Raw genomic sequence first — 26,649 nt, 5'->3', positions numbered from 1 at the left:
CACAAAATTTGTAAAGCAATTTCTCCCGAGTAAAACAATACCCCACATGTGGTAATAAACGGCTGTTTGGACACACGGCAGGGCTTAGAAGGGAAAGAGCACTATTTGACTTTTTGAGATCACATTTAGCAGGAATGATTTGCGGAGGCCAGGTCACATTTGCAAAGCCCCTGAGGGGACAAAACAATGAAAACGCCCAAAAAGGGACTCCATTTAGGAAACTACACCTCTTGAAGAATGCATCTAGGGGTGTAGTGAGCATTTTGACCCCACAGATGTTTCATAGAATTTATTAGAATTAGGCAGTGAAAATAAAAACAGTCCTTTTTCTTCAATAAGACGTAGCTTTAGCGCAAATTTTTTCATTTTCTCAACAAATAAAGGAAAAAAAGAACCCAACATTTGTAAAGCTATTTCTCCCGAGTACGGCAATACCCCATATGTGGTCATAAACTGCTGTTTGGGCAAACGGCAGGGCTCAGAAGGGAAGGACCGCCATTTGGAGTGCAGATGTTGCTGGATTGGTTTCTGGGCACCTGTGGGCCCAAAACAGTGGAAACCCCCCAGAAGTGACCCCATTTTGTAAACTACACCCCTCAATGCATTTACCAAGGGGTGTAGTAAGCATTTTAACCCTGCAGGTGTTTTGTAGAAATTAGTGTGCGCTCAATGTTGCAGAGTGAAAATGGGATTTTTTTCCATAGATATGCCAATATGTGGTGCCCGGCTTGTGCCACCATAACAAGACAGCTCTCTAATTATTATGCGGTGTTTCCCGGTTTTAGAAACACCCTACATGTGGCCCTAATCTTTTGTCTGGACATATGACAGGGCTCAGAAGTGAAGAGTACCATGCGGAGTGGAGGCCTAATTTGGCGATTTACAAAGTATTGGTTCACAACTGCAGAGGCTCAGATGTGAAATAATAAAAAGAAACCCCTGATAAGTGACCCCATTATGGAACTGCACCCCTCAAGGCATTTATTAAGGGGTGTAGTGAGCATTTTCACCCCACAGGTCTTTTCCATAAATGAATGCGCTGCGGATGGTGCAAATTAAAAATTTATATTTTTCCCTAGATATGCCATTCAGTGGCAAATATGTCATGCCCAGCTTATGACGCTGGAGACACACACCACAAAAATTGTTAAAAGGGTTCTCACGGGTATGACGGTGCCATATATGTTGAAGGAAACTGCTGTTTGGGCACGCTGTAGGGTTCAGGGCCGAGGGAGCACCATTTGGCTTTTGGAGAGCGGATTTTGCTTGGTACTATATTTGTTTGAGTATTGCTGGTGTTTTATAATGTGGGGGTACATGTAAGCGGGGCGGAGTATATAAGGGGCATAGTCAGGTGGTATAAAAAAATAAAAATAATCCATAGATGTGTGTTACGCTGTGAAGCAATCCTTTCTGCACAGGCCGGTGTCGCACTGATAAAGGGTGGCATTTCTTATCCCCCTTTTGGTCCACACTCCGCGCCTTTGTAGTTTGGGGAATTTTGCTGGGAAAGTGTTGTCCTGGTATAATACGGGCACCGTCGCTTCCATCGGATATGATTGGGCCCTCCCTTCCTGGTTCCCTAATTTTAGGTCCTTGATAAATCGCCTCTTGAAACAGAAGAAATGTTCCCCTCGGGCACAACTGCATATTTTTTTATTTCCTGACTTATTGGAGCCATAACTAATTTTATTTTTCATAGACATAGTGGTATGAGGGCTGGTTTGTTGCGGGACGAGCTGTAGTTATTATTGGTACCATTTTGGGGTACATGTGACTTTTTGATCACCTTTTATCCTATTTTTTGGGATGCCAGGTAAACCAAAAAACGCAATTCTGGCACAGCTTTTTTTGGTTTTTTTTTATACAGAGTTCACCACGCATTATAAACTACATGTTCCCTTTATTCTGCGGGTCAGTACGATTCCGGCGATACCTCATTTATAGAACTTTTTTATGTTTTACAACTTTTTGCACAATAAAATTACTTTTGTAAAAAGAATGTATTTTTTCTGTCGCCAAGTTGTGAGAACCATAACGTTTTAATTTTTTTGTCGACGGAGGTGTATGAGGGCTTGTTTTTTGCGGGACGAGCTATAGTTTTTATAGGTACCATTTTTGGATACGTGCGACTTTTTGATCACTTTTTATTGTAATATTTGTAGGGCAAAGTGACTAAAAAACAGAAACTCTGGTAACGTTTTTTACGGGTTTTTTTTACGCTGTTCACCGCGTGCAATAAATAATATAATATTTTGATACCTCCGGTCGTTACGGTCGTGGCGATACCAAATACATATGGTTTATTATTATTTTTCAATAATAAAGGACTTGATAAGAGTAAAAGGGGGATTGTGTGTTATTTGATTACTTGAAACTTTTATTGTTTTCAAACTTTTATTTTTTGCACTTTTTTTTACACTTTTTTATACTTTTTTTACACTTTTTCTCAAGTCCCACTAGGGGACTTGAAGGTCCAACGGTCAGATTTTTTTTTTTCTAATACATTGCACTACCTATGTAGTGCAATGTATTAGATCTGTCAGTCATTCACTGACAGCAAGCCGTTTAGGCTTCGCCTCCCGGCGGGGCCTAAATCGGCTTCCGTAATGGCAGAGCAGGAGACCATTGTGTCTCCTGTTGCCATAACAGCAGTCGCCAGTCCCGATTGCCTGTCAGGGCTGGCGATCTGCTTGTAACCGCTACGATGCAGCAATCGCTTTCGATTGCTGCATCGAAGGGGTTAATGGCAGGGATCGGAGCTAGCTCCGGTTCCTGCCGTTACAGGTGGATGTCAGCTGTACAGTACAGCTGACTTCCACCGCTGATGACGCCGGATCAGCTCCTGACCCGGCGCCATCTTGCCGGCAGCTACGGAAGCCGATCAGGCTCCGCCGCCGGGCGGATCTTGACCGGCTTCGGTGCTAGGCAGACCGGGAGGCCAGTATTAGGCCTCCGGTTGCCATTGCAGCCACCGGAACCCCGGCAATTTCATTACTGGGGTTCCGATGAGCTGCAAACACCTTAAGTGCAGCGATCGCGTTTGAGCGCTGCACTTAAGGGGTTAATGGCGGGGATCGAAGCTAATTTCGGTCCCCGCCGTTACAGTCGGATGTCAGCTGTAAGATACAGCTGAGATCCGGTGATGATGGGACCGGCTCAGCTTCTGAGCCGGTGCCAAACGTTTGACGTACATGTACGGCAAGATGCGGGAAGTCAGTACTTTCCATGACGTACATGTACGTCAAATGTCGGGAAGGGGTTAAGAAACGTCTTGCTATATTCTTGTGTAGGTTCATCGTCGACCTTCGCTACAACTGAAATCCATGCATTGGGGCATATATGATATAAATGGACCTGCATACGCAGGGATAGGGTTTGTAAGTGTGTGAGAAGCCCTGGATTAGAGCGGCCTAATCTCCTTACGGATGGCGATGCTTTTTCGGTCTTCTGTATCGTGTTTATCCGCGAACATGTCTTTAGATGTGAGATGACAGGAACGCAGTGACATTTGTTACAGGGACACCACAGCTGTGTATGGAAACACAAAGAGCTCCATTTAACAATCTGAACCCATGTGGAGAGACAATAGCTCAATTATGTGACATAATTACCAATTTCAACATGACGAGCGACTCCAAGAACGCTCCATCTCGATTCAGAAACCTTCTCGTCTTTTGTCTGGACGGGATTTTTTGTGTTATGATTCTGGCACAGACTCGAATAGAATGATATCATAGAAAGGCATAAAACTGGGAACTATAACTGACGACCACCGACATAGCATACAAGATGGCGCCACGCCGGTGGTCATATTCTAAGCAGGTGCCAATCTTCCAACCACATTTTCAGACCTTCTTGTTTTTGAGAAAGTTGTTAATGGACATCGGATCAGTTTGAACCTTTCCCAGGTGTGACCGCAGGACCGTATTTGGTTATTACATATCATACACTGCCTATAAATGTATTTACCCTGTCTGGCACCCCTGCCGATCACTTGTTTGAAGGGACCACTGCTCCGCAGCCTCTTCATTGTTTACATGGTTTCCTTCTCGTTCCAAGCTATTGTACCACTTGAGTGAATGGGATAGCGGTACAATAGTATGCATGGCCGCTACAAACGTAACGGTGCGTGCAAGTACGAACGAAAAAGGGAACCATATAAAGCCTTTAAACAGCTAATCGGTGAAGAGGGATTGAGAGTCGAACCTCCCCCGATCTAATACTGATGGCCTATCCTAAGGATAGACAATACATTTTTAGAAACCCAGATAACCCCTTTAAATGCTTAAATTCTGTCTGCCTGCAACCACCACTAGGGGGAGCTTAGGAGCTTAATGCATACTGTGTTATGAGTTCAATGCAAGCCGTATGAATTGAGCTCCCCCTAGTGGTGTATATATTAATATTATCAAAGATATATTATGTGCCTAAAAACTAAATGGTGCTCAATTGTGAACATTCACTTTAAACTGGCCATATACATAAAATAGCTGCTGCCAACCTATTTGTTTTATTTGATGGTGGAAACTGCCAAATGCAGCAGGTACCACAAATAGAAATATACTGTGTATGAGCAGCTCAAGGCATATAGCACATAATTTACATTAGTAATTTAGTAAACACATCGCGTTACTTGTACTCATCAATCTGTATTATACCATACTTCTGAGCTGCATCTAAATTCTGCTGGTTGCTATTGGAAACAGTCAGCAAGCTTGTTGACAAATACACCTCTGACAAGTTAGCTATAATGCTCTTTAAAGAGACGCTGTGCAGCCTCTTCACATTTTTTTATTGGGGAATCACACTATAAGCAATTCCCTAATATATTATCAGAATCTCTTCCATAAAGGTCGAGAGCAGCACCCCCCCTCCTCCATTGATAACCACTCCTGCGTGTAAAGGGAGAGATTCGGATAACATTAGGCAATTGCTCATAATGCAATTACCTAATACAAAATGTGAAATTTCTACAATCTTAGGTGTCCCTTTAAACCAGCTGCCTGATTCCATCTTAAAAGCTGGCAGTACATTCATTAGATGTTAATTTTAGCATATGCGCACTCCTTTGCGGCGGGTGTAGACGTATAAACATGCAAACGGCTATTTACGTATATTAATATTTACACTCTGACCTTTTTTTTGAATGTGTAATTCATGACTAGTAACGACTTCCCGAGACAGCACCAACTATTGCTGTCTGCAGTCCTTACCGCAGTCCTCAGCACGGCTCACAGGATGTGCAGACACTACAGCAGTCTAAGGTCTCCAACACCTCAGCAGCCACAACACGACAGCTGATGTCTGAATATTCCACACTGCGACATTGATAGTGTGTCGTACAATGTCTCCATGTGACTGGAGCAAAGTGATGTCACTCACATCATGTACAGAGCAGTGATGTCACTTTTGTCACGTGACTCATATTGAACGCGTTGGAGATAAAATTGTGCAACAAAAATTAATCAAAGGGGTTGTCCCATGAAAATCATTTATCACCTATCCACAGGAGACGTGATAAATGCCTGATCGTTATAGGTACAACCGCTGGGACCCGCACCGATCACGAGAAAGAGGGTCCCGTGTCCCCCTTTGAATGGTGTGGTGGTCACGCTTGCACTATACATCTCCATTCATTCTCTGGACTGATGGCGATAGACGAGTGCTGTACTCGACTATTTGAATTAGTCCCTTAGAGAATTATTGGAGTGGTAGTGTGCACATGAGACCACCGCACCAAGCACCTAGACCCGCATCGATCAAATATTTCTCACCTATCCTGTGGATAGGTGACAAATTATTTTCATGGGACAACCCTTGGGAACCGCTGGTGATCAGCTGATTGCAGCAGGTCTGGCAGCAGAAAAGCCAGACAATCAGCTATTATCACCAAAGAAAGCTGCAGGTGGATGCACATTTATCCTGCAGCGGCCTCTAAAGGGGATATGTGGTATTACATGGTGACCATTGTAAGACATGGTCACGCTGAGTCCTCCAAAGATAAAGACGCTGTTTGTAGCGGCTCTGTTATGGCTAATAGAGGGGGATGCCTAGAGATATTCTGCCATACAAGCAATAGCGCTATATGATTTCATCCAGAGAAAAAACCTCTGTATAAAATAAGAAGCATATTGTCATATAATAATGACCTCCTAGAATTCTATGGATTCTGAACTTCTATGGGGTCGTTATGGGCGTGTACATGAGGCCTAAGTGACCTGCGGCCTCTTCCTGTCGCACAGTATAATGACGCTCGCCAATAAATGCCCGGTAGATGTCAATGCACTTTAAATGCCGACTTTTTGCCGCTTCTTGTTAAATAGTCTTGTGATCATTGTGAATGGGATTTTTTTTTCAATTCCCTTGAAGAAGAATTGAGTGATTGTTTCAAAATGAAATGTATTCTACTAGGAAATAAGAGACCTGATATCTAAGTGGATATTGATTTGCGATAAAAGCCTTTGGAGATGAGTTTCCCGAATGAATTTACTTTTAGTTGCTTTAAAGGGGAAACTTTCATACAATTCAGTGAGTTTAAGTGATTACACAAATACTGAATAAATCAAGGTCTATAAACACGGTGACATCGTTATTCTGGGGAGCCGACTCTTTACATGGAGGTGTAGCCATTTTGAATATGTCATGCAGGTGTAATATTAACTGTTCATGGGGAAATCATTAAATGTGGTCATCAGAGTTCATACAAGGATATTGAGCGTGACACAGGCCCTCACAAAGTATCGCAAGATAATACACAAAAACCATGCTTTTTTAGCATTTATTCAGGTGGATTTTGTGCCATAGTGGTTTATTAATACACTTCTATAATACTGCCCCCTATATACAAGAATATAACTACTATAATACTGCCCCTATATACAAGAATATAACTACTATAATACTGCCCCTATATACAAGAATATAACTACTATAATACTGACCCTATATACAAGAATATAACTACTATAATACTGCCCCTATATACAAGAATATAACTACTATAATACTGACCCTATATACAAGAATATAACTACTATAATACTGCCCCCTATATACAAGAATATAACTACTATAATACTGCTCCTTATATACAAGAATATAACTACTATAATACTCACCTATATACAAGAATATAGCTACTATAATACTGCTCCAATATACAAGAATATAACTACTATAATACTGCCTCCTATATACAAGAATATAACTACTATAATACTGCCCCTATATACAAGAATATAACTACTATTGTTAGGGATCTGCCAGGTACTTCATCTAGCTACACTCCTGGGATTAATCAATCCACACCTGAGGCCAGACCTGTTCGACTGACACCTTCTCCCACCAACCAGGGTGGCAGGCTCAGGAGTGGGAGAGCCTATCGCGGCCTGGTCTCTCGGAGTTAGCTCCGCCCCCTGCCCTTTATTACCTGCCCTGTGCTCTCCCTCAGTGCTTGTAATTCTTTTGGATTCCTGGCCCCACTGCTGCTTGCTCCAGCCTGCTTCTGCCGTGCTTCTGCCTTGCTGCAGTTCTGCTTGACCTGCTTTGCTTGCCCTGGCTTGCTTCTGTCTCCGTGCCCGCTCGGGTGTACTCACTTCGTCCTGGTCCTGACTGTTCGTTCGCCGCCCCGTTTCCTCGTGGCGTTCCGTGGCTACTGCCCCTTCCCTTGCGTGTTCCCTGTTTGTCTTCCTGTGCACTTAGCCAGCGTAGGGACCGCCGCCCAGTTGTACCTCGTCGCCTAGGGCGGGTCGTTGCAAGTAGGCAGGGACAGGGCGGTGGGTAGATTAGGGCTCACTTTCCCTTCACCTCCTTCCTGCCGTTACATAATTACAAGCCCTTACCTAGTCTACCATTTCTCCTACGCTGACGCTATCATGGACCCCCTTGAGACCCTGACCCAGCAGATGCAGGGCCTCTCCCTACAGGTCCAGGCCCTTGCCCAAAGGGTCAATCAGGGTGACGCTGCTTTAGTAGTACCCCTCACCTCACCTCTAGAACCCGACCTCAAGCTACCTGACCGGTTTTCAGGGGACCGTAAGACGTTTCTCTCCTTCCGGGAGAGTTGCAGACTGTATTTCCGCCTAAAGCCCCACTCCTCAGGTTCCGAGAACCAGCGGGTGGGTATCATCATATCCCGACTCCAGGAAGGGCCCCAAGAGTGGGCCTTCTCCTTGGCTCCTGACGCCCCTGAACTTTCCTCTGTTGATCGTTTTTTCTCTGCCCTCGGACTCATTTACGACGAGACTGACAGGACTGCTTTAGCCGAGAGTCAGCTGGTGACCTTACGTCAGGGTAGAAGACCGGTTGAGGAATACTGTTCTGATTTTAGGAAGTGGTGCGTAGCTTCTCAGTGGAACGATCCGGCCCTAAGGTGCCAGTTTAGGTTAGGATTATCTGACGCCCTGAAGGATCTGCTGGTTAGCTACCCCTCGCCTGACTCCCTTGACCAGGTTATGGCCCTAGCAGTACGACTTGACCGATGTCTCAGGGAACGTCAGCTAGAACGCTTCAGTGTGCTCCCCTCTGACTTTTCTGCGATTCCCCCCGAGGTCCCGTCTCCTCGCCCCTCCACGGAGGACTCGGAGGTACCTATGCAACTCGGGGCCTCCATGTCCCCTCGACAACGTAGGGAGTTTCGCAGAATGAATGGTCTCTGCTTCTACTGTGGGGACGACAAGCATCTACTGAACACCTGTCCCAGGCGCAAGAATAAGAAGCCGGAAAACTTCCGCGCCTAAGTGATCATCGGGGAGGTCACTTGGGCGCACAGGTATTTCCCGTTAATGTGAAACGCAATAAAATTTTGCTTCCCTTTCAGGTCTCGTTTGCTGGCCGGTCTGCCACGGGCAGTGCTTTCGTGGATTCTGGCTCATCTGCTAATATCATGTCTGTGGAATTTGCTATGTCTCTAAAGATGCCTTGTATTGATTTACCTTATCCTATCCCTGTAGTAGGAATCGACTCAACACCCCTTTCTAATGGTTATTTTACTCAGCATACTCCTGTTTTTGAACTCCTGGTTGGCTCCATGCATTTGGAGCAGTGCTCTGTACTGGTGATGCAGGGATTATCGTCTGATCTGGTTTTAGGCCTTCCCTGGTTGCAGTTGCATAATCCCACATTTGATTGGAATACTGGGGATCTCACCAAATGGGGTAATGAATGTCTTATGTCATGTCTTTCTGTTAACTCTATTTCTCCCCGGGAGGAGGTAAACACACTTCCTGAGTTTGTTCAGGACTTCGCCGATGTGTTTTCTAAGGAGGCCTCCGAGGTGTTGCACCCCCATAGAGATTACGATTGCGCTATCGATTTGGTGCCTGGTGCCAAGCTTCCTAAGGGTAGGATATTTAATCTTTCATGTCCTGAACGTGAAGCGATGAGGGTGTATATCCAAGAATGCCTGGCCAAGGGTTTCATTCGCCCCTCGACTTCTCCTGTAGGTGCTGGCTTCTTCTTCGTGGGGAAGAAGGATGGTGGTCTTAGGCCGTGCATTGATTATCGTAACCTGAATAAGGTCACCGTAAGGAACCAGTACCCACTTCCTTTGATTCCGGATCTTTTTAATCAGGTTCAGGGAGCCCAATGGTTTTCTAAGTTCGATCTACGGGGGGCATATAACCTTATCCGCATCAAAGAGGGGGATGAGTGGAAAACTGCGTTCAACACACCGAGGGTCATTTCGAATACCTGGTCATGCCCTTTGGGTTGTGTAATGCCCCTGCTGTCTTCCAGAATTTTATTAATGAAATCCTGAGAGAGTACCTGGGTAATTTTCTTGTTGTGTACCTTGATGACATACTGGTGTTTTCCAAGGACTGGTCCTCCCACGTGGAGCATGTCAGGAAGGTGCTCCAGGTCCTTCGGGAGAATAATCTGTTTGCTAAGACTGAAAAATGTGTCTTTGGGGTACAGGAGATACCATTTTTAGGGCAAATCCTCACTCCTCATGAATTCCGCATGGACCCTGCCAAGGTTCAAGCTGTGGCGGAATGGGTCCAACCTGCCTCCCTTAAGGCGTTACAGTGTTTTTTAGGGTTCGCCAACTATTACAGGAGATTTATTGCCAACTTCTCGGTCGTCGCTAAGCCTCTTACGGACCTTACCCGCAAGGGTGCCGATGTCCTCCATTGGCCCCCTGAGGCCGTCCAGGCCTTTGAGACTCTCAAGAAGTGCTTTATCTCGGCCCCCGTGCTGATTCAGCCCAACCAAGAGGAGCCATTTATTGTGGAGGTTGACGCTTCCGAGGTGGGAGTGGGGGCCGTCCTGTCCCAGGGTACCAGCTCCCTCACCCATCTCCGCCCCTGTGCTTACTTCTCTAGGAAGTTTTCGCCCACGGAGAGTAACTATGATATTGGCAACCGCGAACTTCTAGCCATTAAATGGGCTTTTGAGGAGTGGCGGCACTTCCTGGAGGGGGCCAGACACCAGGTAACGGTCCTTACTGATCACAAGAATCTGGTTTTCCTAGAATCGGCCCGGAGGCTTAATCCTAGACAAGCTCGGTGGGCACTATTCTTTACCAGATTTAATTTCTTGGTTACCTATAGGGCTGGGTCCAAGAATATTAAGGCTGACGCTCTGTCACGTAGTTTCATGGCCAATCCTCCTTCCGAGAAGGATCCCGCTTGTATTTTACCCCCTGGTATAATCGTCTCTGCCACGGATTCTGATTTAGCTTCTGATATCGCGGCTGATCAGGGTGCAGCTCCCGGGAACGTCCCTGGGGACAAACTGTTTGTTCCCCTGCAATACCGGCTGAGGGTACTCAGGGAAAACCATGACTCCGCTCTATCCGGTCATCCTGGCATCTTGGGCACCAAACACCTCATTACCAGAAACTATTGGTGGCCTGGGTTGCCTAAAGATGTTAGGGCTTACGTCGCCGCTTGTGAGGTTTGCGCTAGGTCCAAAACCCCTAGGTCCCGACCTGCGGGCCTACTACATTCCTTGCCCATTCCCCAGAGACCTTGGACCCATATCTCCATGGATTTTATCACCGATTTGCCTCCATCTCAGGGCAAGTCGGTGGTGTGGGTGGTAGTCGACCGCTTCAGCAAGATGTGCCACTTTGTGCCCCTTAAGAAGCTACCTAACGCCAAGACGTTAGCTTCTTTGTTTGTGAAACACATCCTGCGTCTCCATGGGGCCCCAGTCAATATCGTTTCTGACAGAGGGGTACAATTTGTTTCCTTATTTTGGAGAGCTTTTTGTAAAAAGTTGGAGATTGATCTGTCCTTCTCCTCCGCCTTCCATCCCGAAACCAATGGCCAAACGGAAAGGACCAACCAATCCCTGGAACAATATTTAAGGTGTTTCATCTCTGACTGTCAATTCGATTGGGTCTCATTCCTTCCCCTTGCTGAATTTTCCCTGAATAACCGGGTCAGTAACTCGTCAGGGGTCTCCCCGTTTTTCTGTAATTTCGGGTTTAACCCTAGGTTCTCCTCCGTCTCCCCTGGTTGTTCCAATAATCCTGAGGTAGAGGAGGTTCATCGGGAACTGTGCACTGTCTGGGCCCAGGTTCAGAAGAACCTAGAGGCGTCCCAGAGCAAACAAAAGATTCAGGCGGATAGTAGACGTTCTGCTAACCCCCGGTTTGTCGTCGGGGATTTGGTCTGGTTGTCGTCCAGGAACTTGCGCCTTAAGGTCCCGTCCAGGAAGTTTGCTCCCCGATTTATTGGACCTTATAAGATCATTGAAGTCCTCAACCCTGTATCCTTCCGTCTGGAGCTCCCCCCATCCTTTCGCATACATGACGTCTTCCATGCCTCCCTCCTTAAACGCTGCTCCCCGTCCTGGTCCCCCTCGAGGATACCTCCTGTTCCCGTTCTCACCCCTGAGGGGGTGGAATTCGAGGTGGCCAAGATTATGGACAGTAGGATGGTCCAGGGCTCCCTCCAGTACCTGGTCCATTGGAGAGGATACGGGCCGGAGGAGAGGACTTGGGTACCTGCCCGTGATGTTCACGCTGGGGTATTGATCAGGAGGTTCCACCTCCTCTTCCCCACTAAACCGGGTCCCCTTAGTAAGGGTCCGGTGGCCCCTCATAAAAGGGGGAGTACTGTTAGGGATCTGCCAGGTACTTCATCTAGCTACACTCCTGGGATTAATCAATCCACACCTGAGGCCAGACCTGTTCGACTGACACCTTCTCCCACCAACCAGGGTGGCAGGCTCAGGAGTGGGAGAGCCTATCGCGGCCTGGTCTCTCGGAGTTAGCTCCGCCCCCTGCCCTTTATTACCTGCCCTGTGCTCTCCCTCAGTGCTTGTAATTCTTTTGGATTCCTGGCCCCACTGCTGCTTGCTCCAGCCTGCTTCTGCCGTGCTTCTGCCTTGCTGCAGTTCTGCTTGACCTGCTTTGCTTGCCCTGGCTTGCTTCTGTCTCCGTGCCCGCTCGGGTGTACTCACTTCGTCCTGGTCCTGACTGTTCGTTCGCCGCCCCGTTTCCTCGTGGCGTTCCGTGGCTACTGCCCCTTCCCTTGCGTGTTCCCTGTTTGTCTTCCTGTGCACTTAGCCAGCGTAGGGACCGCCGCCCAGTTGTACCTCGTCGCCTAGGGCGGGTCGTTGCAAGTAGGCAGGGACAGGGCGGTGGGTAGATTAGGGCTCACTTTCCCTTCACCTCCTTCCTGCCGTTACAACTATAATACTGCCCCTATATACAAGAATATAACTACTATAATACTGACCCTATATACAAGAATATAACTACTATAATACTGCCCCCTATATACAAGAATATAACTACTATAATACTGCTCCTTATATACAAGAATATAACTACTATAATACTGCCTCTATATACAAGAATATAACTACTATAATACTGCCCCTATATACAAGAATATAACTACTATAATACTGCATCCTATATACAAGAATATAACTACTATAATACTGCCCCCTATATACAAGAATATAACTACTATAATACTGTCCCTATATACAAGAATATAACTACTATAATACTGCCTCCTATATACAAGAATATAACTACTATAATACTGCCCCCTATATACAAGAATATAACTACTATAATACTGCCCCCTATATACAAGAATATAACTACTATAATACTGCCCCCTATGTACAACAATATAACTACTATAATACTACCCCCTATATACAAGAATATAACTACTATAATACTGCCCCCCTATGTACAAGAATATAACTACTATAATACTGCTTCTATATACAAGAATATAACTACTATAATACTGCTCCTATATACAAGAATATAACTACTATAATACTGCCCCCTATATACAAGAATATAACTACTATAATACTGCCTCCTATATACAAGAATATAACTACTATAATACTGCCCCCTATGTACATGAATATAACTACTATAATACTGCCCCTATATACAAGAATATATCTACTATAATACTGCCCCCTATATACAAGAATATAACTACTATAATATTGCTCCTATATACAAGAATATAACTACTATAATACTGCCCCCTATATACAAGAATATAACTACTATAATACTGCCCCCTATATACAAGAATATAACTACTATAATACTGTCCCCTATATATAAGAATATAACTACTATAATACTGCTCCTATATACAAGAATATAACTACTATAATACTGCCCCCTATGTACATGAATATAACTACTATAATACTGCCCCCTATGTAGAAGAATAATGAAAATTTACTTGCCTAAATTTTTATTTCTTGGAGTCCGTAGGCAGCACAAACAAATGGGTTTTAGCCCCCTAAGTACAATTAAGTAGAGGCAGGTTAATTAGCAATATGTATAAAATAATTAAACAATTAAGCCCTTATACTATAAGTACCAGTAACCGGGCCACAGTGTAGCAATAGATTCAAGTACTGCCAGGGAGGGAAGCTTGTGCTGCCTACGGACTCCAGGAAAAGAACATTTCGGTGAGTACATTTTCAATTTTCCTGATCGTCCTTGGCAGCACAAACAAATGGGACATGCCAAGCAATAGCTATATGGGCGGGATAGCAGACGCCAACTCAAGCACTCTTTTACCAAATAAGGAACCCTCTGATGCCAGCGAGTAGAGTCTGTAGTGCTTGATGAAGGTTGATGTAGATGACGTGGAGTGCGCCCTGACCTGAAGAGGGGATTGAAGGTCACTAAGATAATAGCATTTCTCAATGGTTAACCTGATTCATCTGGCCAAGGGGGCCGTGTTCGCCCTTTGTTAGGACCAGCATGTTGAAGAAACAAATCTTCTGCTTTTCTGAATGATTTAGTTCTTTGAATATAAGTCGGAACGGCTCTTTTCACATCCACTGTATGCCACTTTTCTTGATATTCACCTTGGGGTTGAGGAAATAGAACTGGTAATAATATTTCTTGATTGATGTTCTTGAAAGACGGAACTTTAGGCAGAAAACTGCACATAGCACGCAGGAGAAGACAATCTCTGAGATTTCTCAAATAAGGTTCTTTGAAGGAGAGGGCCTGCAGTTCGCTGATGCGCCTGGCTGATCTCATTGCCACCGGGAAGAATGCTTTGAAGGAGAGGATTCTGACGATGATTCTTTCATGGGCTCAAACGGGGCTTTTGTAAGGGCAAACAAAACCACTGAAAGGTCCCAAGAGTGAGAGGGCACCTGAGAAGCTGGACTGAGATTTCTCAAAGCCTTGAAGGTTTTTGCCAGATGTTGACTAGAGAACCTGTTTTGTAACCGGGCATTAATAGCGGTAAACTGTACTTTAAGGGTATTGAGTTTCAAACCCTTATTAAAGACCTCCTGAAGAACTGTGTTCAGGGAGACTGCACTTGCTGAATTTTTGGATCACAAGGCATTGAACAAGATCCAAACCTTGTTGTATAGTTTGACCGTGGAAGGAAGTCTGGCAGAGAGTAGGGTATTAATGACTTGAGAGGAGAGGCCCAACCCGTCAGATTCTCCCGGTCAACCTCCATGCCGTAAGATGTAGACTGCGAAGGTTCGGATGACACATCCCTTTCTGAGACAGGATATTCGGTGTTACTTGTAGTCTCCAGAGTCTGCCTTTTGAGAGAGGCCTTGCAAGTGAGAACCCGGTGCTGCAGGGCCAAAATGGCAGGATTGCAATTGCCTCTGCCCCTTCGTCTCGAACTTTCTTTAATACTATGGGTATTAAGTGCAGGGGTGGAAAAACGTAGATTAACTTCTCCTTTCAGCTGACAGACAGACCATCTGTCGCCCCCGCCTGGCGTGTGTGATATAGGGTACAGAAGTTTAGGACTTTGGCGTTCTCCTGTGTTGCCATCGCATCCCGTCTGATTTGGGGGCTGGAAATACCCTGGAATAAACACTTTAACCTCTCTCTAAGACTGGGACATCTTCCAAGGATACTTTCTGAAGAAAAACCTGCAGAAGCTGAAGCACTATCGGATTGCGATGAATATTGAGAACTAAGTGGTCTGGGGGAAATGTTTTGAACTTCAGTGAGTATCCCCTTCTGATGGTTGTCATCACCCACTCTTCGGATGATGTCGCCGACTATTGTAAGAAGAACTTTTGAAGCCTTGCCCCCACTTACAGGACTGGCTTGGCAACATAACTCATTGGGTTTCTCATTGAGGTTTTTCTTCTGAAAGGAGTAAGGGTTTTCCCGCTTGCCTCTAAAAATGTGCTGACGCTCTGGGAGCCTTCTCCTGAACTTTGGTGATCTTCTCTTCTGATCCCGAAAGTAGCATCGAGCATCTTTTTCTCTTAGGTTCAGGGAACTTGCCACCTTTCCCATCACCTAGGGATTCCAAAATATTTGTAAGCTGGGATCCGAATAGTCATTCTGACAGAAATGGAAGAAACCCTCCATATAAACAGCCCGGAATAAACTTTTATTGGTTAGTAGGTTAGGGAATTGTCTCCAAATTAAACATAGAGAGAAAAAATATGCTGGGTCCTGGTTACCGGTATTTATAGGATAAGGGTTTAATTATTTTATACATATTGCTAATTAACCTGTCTCTACTTAATTGTACCTAGGGGGCTAAAACCCATTTGTTTATTCTGCCGAAGACGATCATGAAAAACTACTATAATACTGCCCCTATATACAAGAATGTCACTACTATAATACTGCCCCTATATACAAGAATATAACTACTATAATACTGCCCCTATATACAAGAATATAACTACTATAATACTGCCGCCTATATACAAGAATATAACTACTATAGTACTGCTCCCTATATACAAGAATATAACTACTATAATACTGCCCCTATATAAAAGAATATAACTACTATAATACTGCCCCTATATAGAAGAATATAACTACTATAATACAGTCCCCTATATACAAGAATAAAACTACTATAATACAGTCCCCTATATACAAGAATAAAACTACTATAATACAGTCCCCTATATACAAGAATATAACTACTATAATACTGCCTCCTATATACAAGAATATAACTACTATAATACTGCCCCTATATACAAGAATATAACTACTATAATACTGCCCCCTATATACAAGAATATAACTACTATAATACTGCCTCCTATATACAAGAATATAACTACTATAATACTGCTCCTATATACAAGAATATAACTACTATAATACTGCTCCTATATACAAGAATATAACTACTATAATACTGCTCCTATATACAAGAATATAACTACTATAATACTGCTCCTATATACAAGAATATAACTACTATAATACTGCTCCTATATACAAGAATATAACTACTATAATACTGCCCCCTATATACAAGAATATAACTACTATAATACTGCCCCCTATATACAAGAATATAACTACTATAATACTGCCCCTATATACAAGAATATAACTACTATAATACTGCTCCTATATACAAAAATATGACTACTATAATACTGCTCCCTATGTACAAGAATATAACTACTATAATACTGCCCCTATATACAAGAATATAACTACTATAATACTGTCCCCTATATACAAGAATATAACTACTATAATACTGCTCCCTATATACAGAATATAACTACTATAATACTGCTCCTATATACAAGAATATAAATACTATAATACTGCCTCCTATATACAAGAATATAACTACTATAATACTGCCCCCTATATACAAGAATATAACTACTATAATACTGCCCCCCTATATACAAGAATATAACTACTATAATACTATCCCTATATACAAGAATATAACTACTATAATACTACCCCCTATATACAAGAATATAACTACTATAATACTGCCGCTATATACAAGAATATAACTACTATAATACTGCCCCTATATACAAGAATATAACTACTATAATACTGCCCCCTATGTACAAGAATATAACTACTATAATACTGCCCCCTATATACAAGAATATAACTACTATAATACTGCCTCCTATATACAAGAATAGAACTACTATAATACTGCTCCTATATACAAGAATATAACTACTATAATACTGCCCCCTATATACAAGAATATAACTACTATAATACTGCCCCTATATACAAGAATATAACTACTATAATACTATCCCTATATACAAGAATATAACTACTATAATACTACCCCTATATACAAGAATATAACTACTATAATACTGCCGCTATATACAAGAATATAACTACTATAATACTGCCCCTATATACAAGAATATAACTACTATAATACTGCCCCCTATGTACAAGAATATAACTACTACAATACTGCCCCTATATACAAGAATATAACTACTATAAGGGTATGTTCACACGATGAGAGGCATTTACGTGTGAAAAGACAGACTGTTTACAGCTGCCTCGTTTCACATGTAAATGCTCCTCGTAATTTACGAGGCGTCTGAGACGCTCTGAGACGCTCGTAAATCTTGAGCTGTGCTTCATTAAGTTCAATCAAGAACAGCTCAAATTACGTGGCAAAGAATTTCCCTGCACTTCTTTGCCGAGGCAGTCCATTTACGCGTCTAAGGCTGGGTTCACACAACCTATTTTCAGATGTAAACGAGGCGTATTATGCCTCGTTTTACGTCTGAAAATAGGGCTACAATACGTCGGCAAACATCTGCCCATTCATTTGAATGGGTTTGCCGACGTACTGTGCAGACGACTTGTCATTTACGCGTCGTCGTTTGACAGCTGTCAAACGACGACGCGTAAAAATACAGCCTCGTCTAAAGAAGTGCAGGACACTTCTTTGGACGTTTTTGGAGCTGTTTTCTCATAGACTCCAATGAAAACAGCTCCAAAACGGACGTAGAAAACGGCGCGAAAACGCGAGTTGCTCAAAAAACGTCTGAAAATCAGGGACTGTTTTCCCTTGAAAACAGCTCTGTATTTTCAGACGTTTTTGGTCACTACGTGTGCACATACCCTAATACTGCCCCTATATACAAGAATATAACTACTATAATACTGCCCCCTATATACAAGAATATAACTACTATAATACTGCCCCCTATATACAAGAATATAACTACTATAATACTGCCCCTATATACATAAATATAACTACTATAAGGATATGTGCACACGTAGTGACCAAAAAACGTCTGAAAATACAGAGCTGTTTTCAAGGGAAAACAGCCTCTGATTTTCAGACGTTTTTTGAGCAACTCGCATTTTTCGCTGCGTTCTTCGCGCAGTTTTCGCGCCGTTTTTTACGGCCGTTTTTGGAGCTGTTTTCATTGGAGTCTATGAGAAAACAGCTCCAAAAAACATCCAAAGAAGTGTCCTGCACTTCTTTTGACGAGGCTGTATTTTTACGCGTCGTCGTTTGACAGCTGTCAAACGACGACGCGTAAATGACAGGTCGTCTGCACAGTACGTCGGCAAACCCATTCAAATGAATGGGCAGATGTTTGCCGACGTATTGTAGCCCTATTTTCAGACGTAAAACGAGGCATAATACGCCTCGTTTACGTCTGAAAATAGGTAGTGTGAACCCAGCCTAATACTGCCCCTATATACAAGAATATAACTACTATAATACTGCCCTATATACAAGAATATAACTTCTATAATACTGCCCCCATATACAAGAATATAACTACTATAATACTGCCCCTATATACAAGAATATCACTTACTATAATACTGCCCCCTATATACAAGAATATAACTACTATAATACTGCCCCTATATACAAGAATATAACTACTATAATACTGCCCCTATATATAAGAATATAACTACTATAATACTCCCCTATATACAAGAATATAACTACTATAATACTGCCCCTATATACAAGAATATAACTACTATAATACTATCCCTATATACAAGAATATAACTACTATAAGGCTATGTGCACACACACTAATTACGTCCGTAATTGACGGACGTATTTCGGCCGCAAGTCCCGGACCGAACACAGTGCAGGGAGCCGGGCTCCTAGCATCATACTTATGTACGATGCTAGGAGTCCCTGCCTCGCTGCAGGACAACTGTCCCGTAGTATAATCATGTTTTCAGTACGGGACAGTTGTCTTGCAGCGAGGCAGGGACTCCTAGCATCGTACATAAGTATGATGCTAGGAGCCCGGCTCCCTGCACTGTGTTCGGTCCGGGACTTGCGGCCGAAATACGTCCGTCAATTACGGACGTAATTAGTGTGTGTGCACATACCCTTATACTACCCCTATATACAAGAATATCACTACTATAATACTGCCCCTATATACAAGAATATAACTACTATAATACTGCCCCTATATACAAGAATATCACTACTATAATACTGCCCCTATATACAAGAATATAACTACTATAATACTGCTCCTATATACAAGAATATAACTACTATAATACTGCTCCTATATACAAGAATATAACTATTATAATACTGCCCCCTATATACAAGAATATAACTACTATAATACTGCTCCTATATACAAGAATATCACTACTATAATACTGCCCCTATATACAAGAATATAACTACTATAATACTGCCCCTATATAAAAGAATATAACTACTATAATACTGCCCCCTATATAAAAGATTATAACTACTATAATACTGCCTCATGTACAAGAATAGAACTACTATAATACTGCCCACTATATACAAGAATATAACTATTATAATACTGCCCCCCTATATACAAGAATATAACTACTATAATACTGCTCCTATATACAAGAATATCACTACTATAATACTGCCTCATGTACAAGAATATAACTACTATAATACTGCCGACTATATACAAGAATATAACTACTATAATACTGCCCCTATATACAAGAATATAACTATTATAATACTGCCCCCTATATACAAGAATATAACTACTATAATACTGCCCCCTATATACAAGAATATAACTATTATAATACTGCCCCCTATATACAAGAATATAACTACTATAATACTGCCCCCTATATACAAGAATATCACTACTATAATACTGCCCTATGTACAAGAATATAACTACTATAATACTGCCCCTATATACAAGAATATAACTACTATAATACTGTCCTATATACAAGAATATAACTACTATAAGGCTGGGTTCACACGTGGCGGAATTTCACTAAAATTCCGCTGCGGACACTCCGCAGCGTTAATCCGCAGCGGTGCCGTTTGTCCATTGACTTACACTTTAATTTAGCAGTGTTCGTTTAGACGAGGCGTAAAATTCCGCTGCGGAGCATAGGCTGCGGAGCGGAATTTGGTGTCCGCAGCATGCTCTGTCTGTTGCGGAGCAGTGGCGGACTCATGGCGGAATTTCTCCATTGACTTCAATGGAGAGTCAAAATTCCGCAATGAAGTCCGCAGATCTTATGTGTGCTGCGGAGCGTATTGGTTTTACTACCATGACATTTCTTCATTCTGGCTGGACCTATGTATTTCTAGGTCTACAGCCAGACTGAAGAAGTCAATGGGGCTCCCGTAATGACGGGAGCGTTGCTAGGAGACGTCTGTAAATAGTCACTGTCCAGGGTGCTGAAAGAGTTAAGCGATCGGCAGTAACTGTTTCTGCACCCGGGACAGAGACTACCGATCTCAATATACATGTATCTGTAAAAAAACATATAAGTTCATACTTACCGAGAACTCCCTGCGTCTGTCTCCAGTCCGGCCTCCCAGGATGACGTTTCAGTGTAAGTGACGGCTGCAGCCAATCACAGGCTAATAACAGGCTGCAGCGGTCACATGGACTGCCGCGTCATCCAGGGAGGTCGGCCTGGATGCCGAAAGAGGGACGCGTCACCAAGACAACGGCCGGTAAGTATGAAAATCGTTTACTTTCACTAGGGAAAGTGCTGTCCCTTCTCTCTATCCTGCACTGATAGGGAGAAGGGAAGCACTTTTCCCGCAGTCCGCAGCAGCTAGTCCGCATCAATGTACTGCACATTTTGTGCAGATCCGCAGCAGAATCTGCAACGCAGATTCTGTGCGGCATTGATGCGGACAGTTGCGGAGGAAATCCGCCACGTGTGGTCATGCCCTAATACTGCCCCTATATACAAGAATATTACTACTATAATACTGCCCCTATATACAAGAATATCACTACTATAATACTGCCTCATGTACAAGAATATAACTACTATAATACTGCCCACTATATACAAGAATATAACTATTATAATACTGCCCCCTATATACAAGAATATAACTACTATAATACTGCTCCTATATACAAGAATATCACTACTATAACACTGCCTCATGTACAAGAATATAACTACTATAATACTGCCCACTATATACAAGAATATAACTACTATAATACTGCCCACTATATACAAGAATATAACTACTATAATACTGCCCCTGTATACAAGAATATAACTACTATAATACTGCTCCCTATATACAAGAATATAACTACTATAATACTGCTCCTATATACAAGACTATAACTACTATAATACTAACCCCTATATACAAGAATATCACTACTATAATACTGCTCCTATATACAAGAATATCACTACTATAATACTACCCCCTATATACAAGAATATCACTACTATAATACTGCCCCCTATAAACAAGAATTGAATTACTAGAATACTATCCTCTATTTACATTAATAAATATCTGAACATGTTAAGGAATTTTGTAACATGACAAGAATTCTCTGTAGCTCTTTAGGATATGTTAGGTGAAATTAAATCCATTAGCACTGTCCGAATTGTAATGCACTGGACGGCTTAAACTATGTCTGCCACTATTTGAAGTAGGCGGGTTTATTAATATGAAGATCCACAGACTCTTAGGTCATTAGTGAGAGGAATAATTTAAATGTGAAAATCCGTCAAAACGTCTTCAAGTCCAGGAAGTGTCAGAGAAATGTAAGAACAGCTAAAGATTTTTTCTTTCCAATTACTCCTATAAACAAAGTCAACTATAGATCTAAGTTTAATCCTTGAAGAGGGCAGAGCAGGCCTGACTGGTCTGGAAGATGTCATACTTGGTATTCAGTGCGGCTCCTACCTCAATTTACAGCGACGCTCGTCTGTTGATCATATCGCTTTTCTTTCAATCAGACAAGGCCTCGCTCCACCAGGAAAACACATCAAGAAAGTCATTTAAAATACATGTTAGCACAATAATGTTTAATAAAAGTCACACAATTGAGATCTACAGTCGCAAGTTCATGTTATACAAGAAGAGGGGGGGGGGGGGCCGAGAAACAAAAATAAAATGACCTCAAAACTGTTATAGAAATTCAATACAAAATTTTACACCGTAGAAAGTAGTTATACTCTTGTATATAGGGGGCAGTATTATAGTAGTTATATTCTTGTATATAGGGGGCAGTATTATAGTAGTTATATTCTTGTATATAGGGGGCAGTATTATAGTAGTTATATTCTTGTATATAGGAGCAGTATTATAGTAGTTATATTCTTGTTTATAGGGGGCAGTATTATAGTAGTGATATTCTTGTATATAGGAGGCAGTATTATAGTAGTTATATTCTTGTATATAGGAGCAGTATTATAGTAGTTATATTCTTGTATATAGGGGCAGTATTATAGTAGTTATATTCTTGTGTATAGGGGGCAGTATTATAGTAGTTATATTCTTGTATATAGGGGGCAGTATTATAGTAGTTATATTCTTGTATATAGGGGCAGTATTATAGTAGTTATATTCTTGTATATAGGGGGCAGTATTATAGTAGTTATATTCTTGTATATATGGGCAGTATTATAGTAGTTATATTCTTGTATATAGGAGCAGTATTATAGTAGATATATTCTTGTATATAGCGGCAGTATTATAGTAGTTATATTCTTGTATATAGGGGGCAGTATTATAGTAGTTATATTCTTGTATATAGGAGCACTATTATAGTCGTTATATTCTTGTATATAGGGGGCAGTATTATAGTAGTTATATTCTTGTATATAGATGTCCGTATTATAGTAGTTATATTCTGGTATATAGGGGAAGTATTATAGTAGTTATATTCTTGTATATAGAGGGCAGTATTATAGTAGTGATATTCTTGTATATAGGAGCAGTATTATAGTAGTTATATTCTTGGATATAGGAGCAGTATTATAGTAGTTATATTCTTGTATATAGGGGGCAGTATTATAGTAGTTATATTCTTGTATATAGGAGCAGTATTATAGTAGTTATATTCTTGTATATAGGAGCAGTATTATAGTAGTTATATTCTTGTATATAGGAGCAGTATTATAGTAGTTATATTCTTGTATATAGGGGCAGTATTATAGTAGTTATATTCTTGTATACAGGGGGCAGTATTATAGTAGTTATATTCTTGTATATAGCAGGCAGTATTATAGTAGTTATATTCTTGTATATAGGGGGCAGTATTATAGTAGTTATGTGCTTGTATATAGGGGGCAGTATTATAGTAGTTATATTCTGGTATATAGGGGAAGTATTATAGTAGTTATATTCTTGTATATAGAGGGCAGTATTATAGTAGTGATATTCTTGTATATAGGGGGTAGTATTATTGTAGTTATATTCTTGTATATTGAGGGCAGTATTATAGTAGTTATATTCTTGTATATAAGGGCAGTAGTATAGTAGTTATATTCTTGTACACAGGGGCAGTAGTATAGTAGTTATATTCTTGTATATAGGAGGCAGTATTATAGTAGTTATATTTTTGTATATAGGGGCAGTATTATAGTAGTTATATTCTTGTATATAGGGGCAGTATTATAGTAGTTATATTCTTGTATACAGGGGGCAGTATTATAGTAGTTATATTCTTGTACATAAGAGGCAGTATTATAGTAGTTATATTCTTGTATATAGGGGGCAGTATTATAGTAGTTATATTCTTGTATATAGGAGCAGTATTATAGTAGTAATATTCTTGTATATAGGAGCAGTATTATAGTAGTTATATTCTTGTACATGGAGGGCAGTATTATAGTAGTTATATTCTTGTATATAGGGAGCAGTAATATAGTAGTTATATTCTTTTATATAGGGAGCAGTATTATAGTAGTTATATTCTTGTATATAGGGGCAGTATTATAGTAGTTATATTCTTGTATATAGGGGGCAGTATTATTGTAGTTATATTCTTGTATATAGGGTGCAGTATTATAGTAGTTATATTCTTGTATATAGGAGCAGTATTATAGTAGTTATATTCTTGTATATAGGGGGCAGTATTATAGTAGTTATATTCTTGTATATAGGGGCAGTATTATAGTAGTTATATTCTTGTATATAGGGAGCAGTATTATAGTAGTTATATTCTTGTATATAGAAGCAGTATTATAGTAGTAATATTCTTGTATATAGGAGCAGTATTATAGTAGTTATATTCTTGTACATGGAGGGCAGTATTATAGTAGTTATATTCTTGTACATGGAGGGCAGTAGTATAGTAATTATATTCTTGTATATGGGAGCAGTATTATAGTAGTTATATTCTTGTATATAGGAGCAGTATTATAGTAGTTATATTCCAGTATATAGGGGGCAGTATTATAGTAGTTATATTCTTGTATATAGGGGGCAGTATTATAGCAGTGTTATTCTTGTATATAGAGGGCAGTATTATAGTAGTTATGGTCTTGTATATAGGAGCAGTATTATAATAGTTATATTCTTTTATATAGGGGGCAGTATTATAGTCGTTATATTCTTGTATATAGGAGCAGTATTATAATAGTCATATTCTTGTTTATAGGAGGCAGTATTATAGTAGTTATATTCTTGTACATAGAGGGCAGTATTATAGTAGTTATATTCTCGTGTATATAGAGGATAGTATTACAGTAGTTATTTTCTTGTACATAGGGGCAGTATTATAGTAGTTATATTTTTGTATATGGGAGCAGTATTCTAGTCGTTATATTCTTGTATATATCAGGCAGTATTATAGTAGTTATATTCTTGTATATAGGGAGCAGTATTATAGTAGTTATATTCTTGTATATAGGGAGCAGTATTATAGTAGTTATATTCTTGTATATAGGGGCAGTATTATAGTAGTTATATTCTTGTATATAGGGGGCAGTATTATAGTAGTTATATTCTTGTATATAGGGGCAGTATTATAGTGGTTATATTCTTGTATATAGGGAGCAGTATTATAGTAGTTATATTCTTGTATATAGGAGCAGTATTATAGTAGTAATATTCTTGTATATAGGAGCAGTATTATAGTAGTTATATTCTTGTACATGGAGGGCAGTATTATAGTAGTTATATTCTTGTACATGGAGAGCAGTATTATAGTAATTATATTCTTGTATATGGGAGCAGTATTATAGTAGTTATATTCTTGCATATAGGAGCAGTATTATAGTAGTTATATTCTTGTATATAGGAGCAGTATTATAGTAGTTATATTCTTGTATATAGGGGCAGTATTATAGTAGTTATATTTTTGTATATAGGGGGTAGTATTATAGTAGTTATATTCTTGTGGAGTGTTTCTATGGAGCGATACTGATAATAACATTTTACTAAGGACCTGTTCCTAATGCAATTCCCAAATGTACTAGTTAAGGTAGCTGCACTTTCATATATTTTTAATGATAGATCAGCCTTTTACAAGTCTTTTAATTTCACATTTTTCCTTAAAAAGTTATGTAACTATTTTCCAGTTAAGATGATACTGTAGAAATTTCTGCAGTCTATTGTAAAACAACAGATAACACATTGTTAAATTATTTTGCCAAATTACTTGCGCTCTCATTGCTAAACTGTGGTGGTAGCTGCATATTGTGCCACACTTATCCGCCTTACTTACCCAACTTCTGTTTGTTTTTTAACGTTTCCCACACTGTGAAATTGTGATAATGTGATAAGTGGTTTGCCTAGGCTCTTCCTCGCTCATGAGGGAGGAACATAAAACAATACTAATGCTCCTTTTAATGGAGGTCATTGACCAATGTGAAACTCGAAGAACAGAACATTGATGGTGAAGAATTAAAATGTATTGCAATATGATTAAAGCACAAATCCACTATGAAGTGACCTATAAGTAAATGCTATCCTAATCAATATGTATCCTAATAAATATGGCATTATAAAGTATATCGCTGAGATGCGGGACAATAATTGCTGGGAGTTGGTCCTTGTTAGGAAATGTTCGTGTCTTTAGGGTTGTCATGACTACTAGTGTAGGTTCCAAGTGGTTCTAGTTTGAGTTGAGCCAATCTAATTTCTCTGTCTACTTCCTATCAGATTCTATGGTTGAGTATTT

The 26,649-nt window shown here is 40.8% G+C and overlaps 1 protein-coding gene across 1 annotated transcript in view; it reads left to right on the top strand.

Annotated features, from left to right (window-relative positions):
* The window catches only part of SLC44A5 (solute carrier family 44 member 5), a 122,835-nt gene that overhangs the window by 9,202 nt on the left and 86,984 nt on the right, over window positions 1-26,649 (top strand). The gene's annotated exons all lie outside the window — the stretch shown is intronic.

The sequence above is a fragment of the Rhinoderma darwinii genome, chromosome 7 (assembly GCF_050947455.1).
Source record: "Rhinoderma darwinii isolate aRhiDar2 chromosome 7, aRhiDar2.hap1, whole genome shotgun sequence".
NCBI lineage: Eukaryota > Metazoa > Chordata > Amphibia > Anura > Rhinodermatidae > Rhinoderma > Rhinoderma darwinii.
This window is presented reverse-complemented; position numbering and strand designations above follow the sequence as displayed.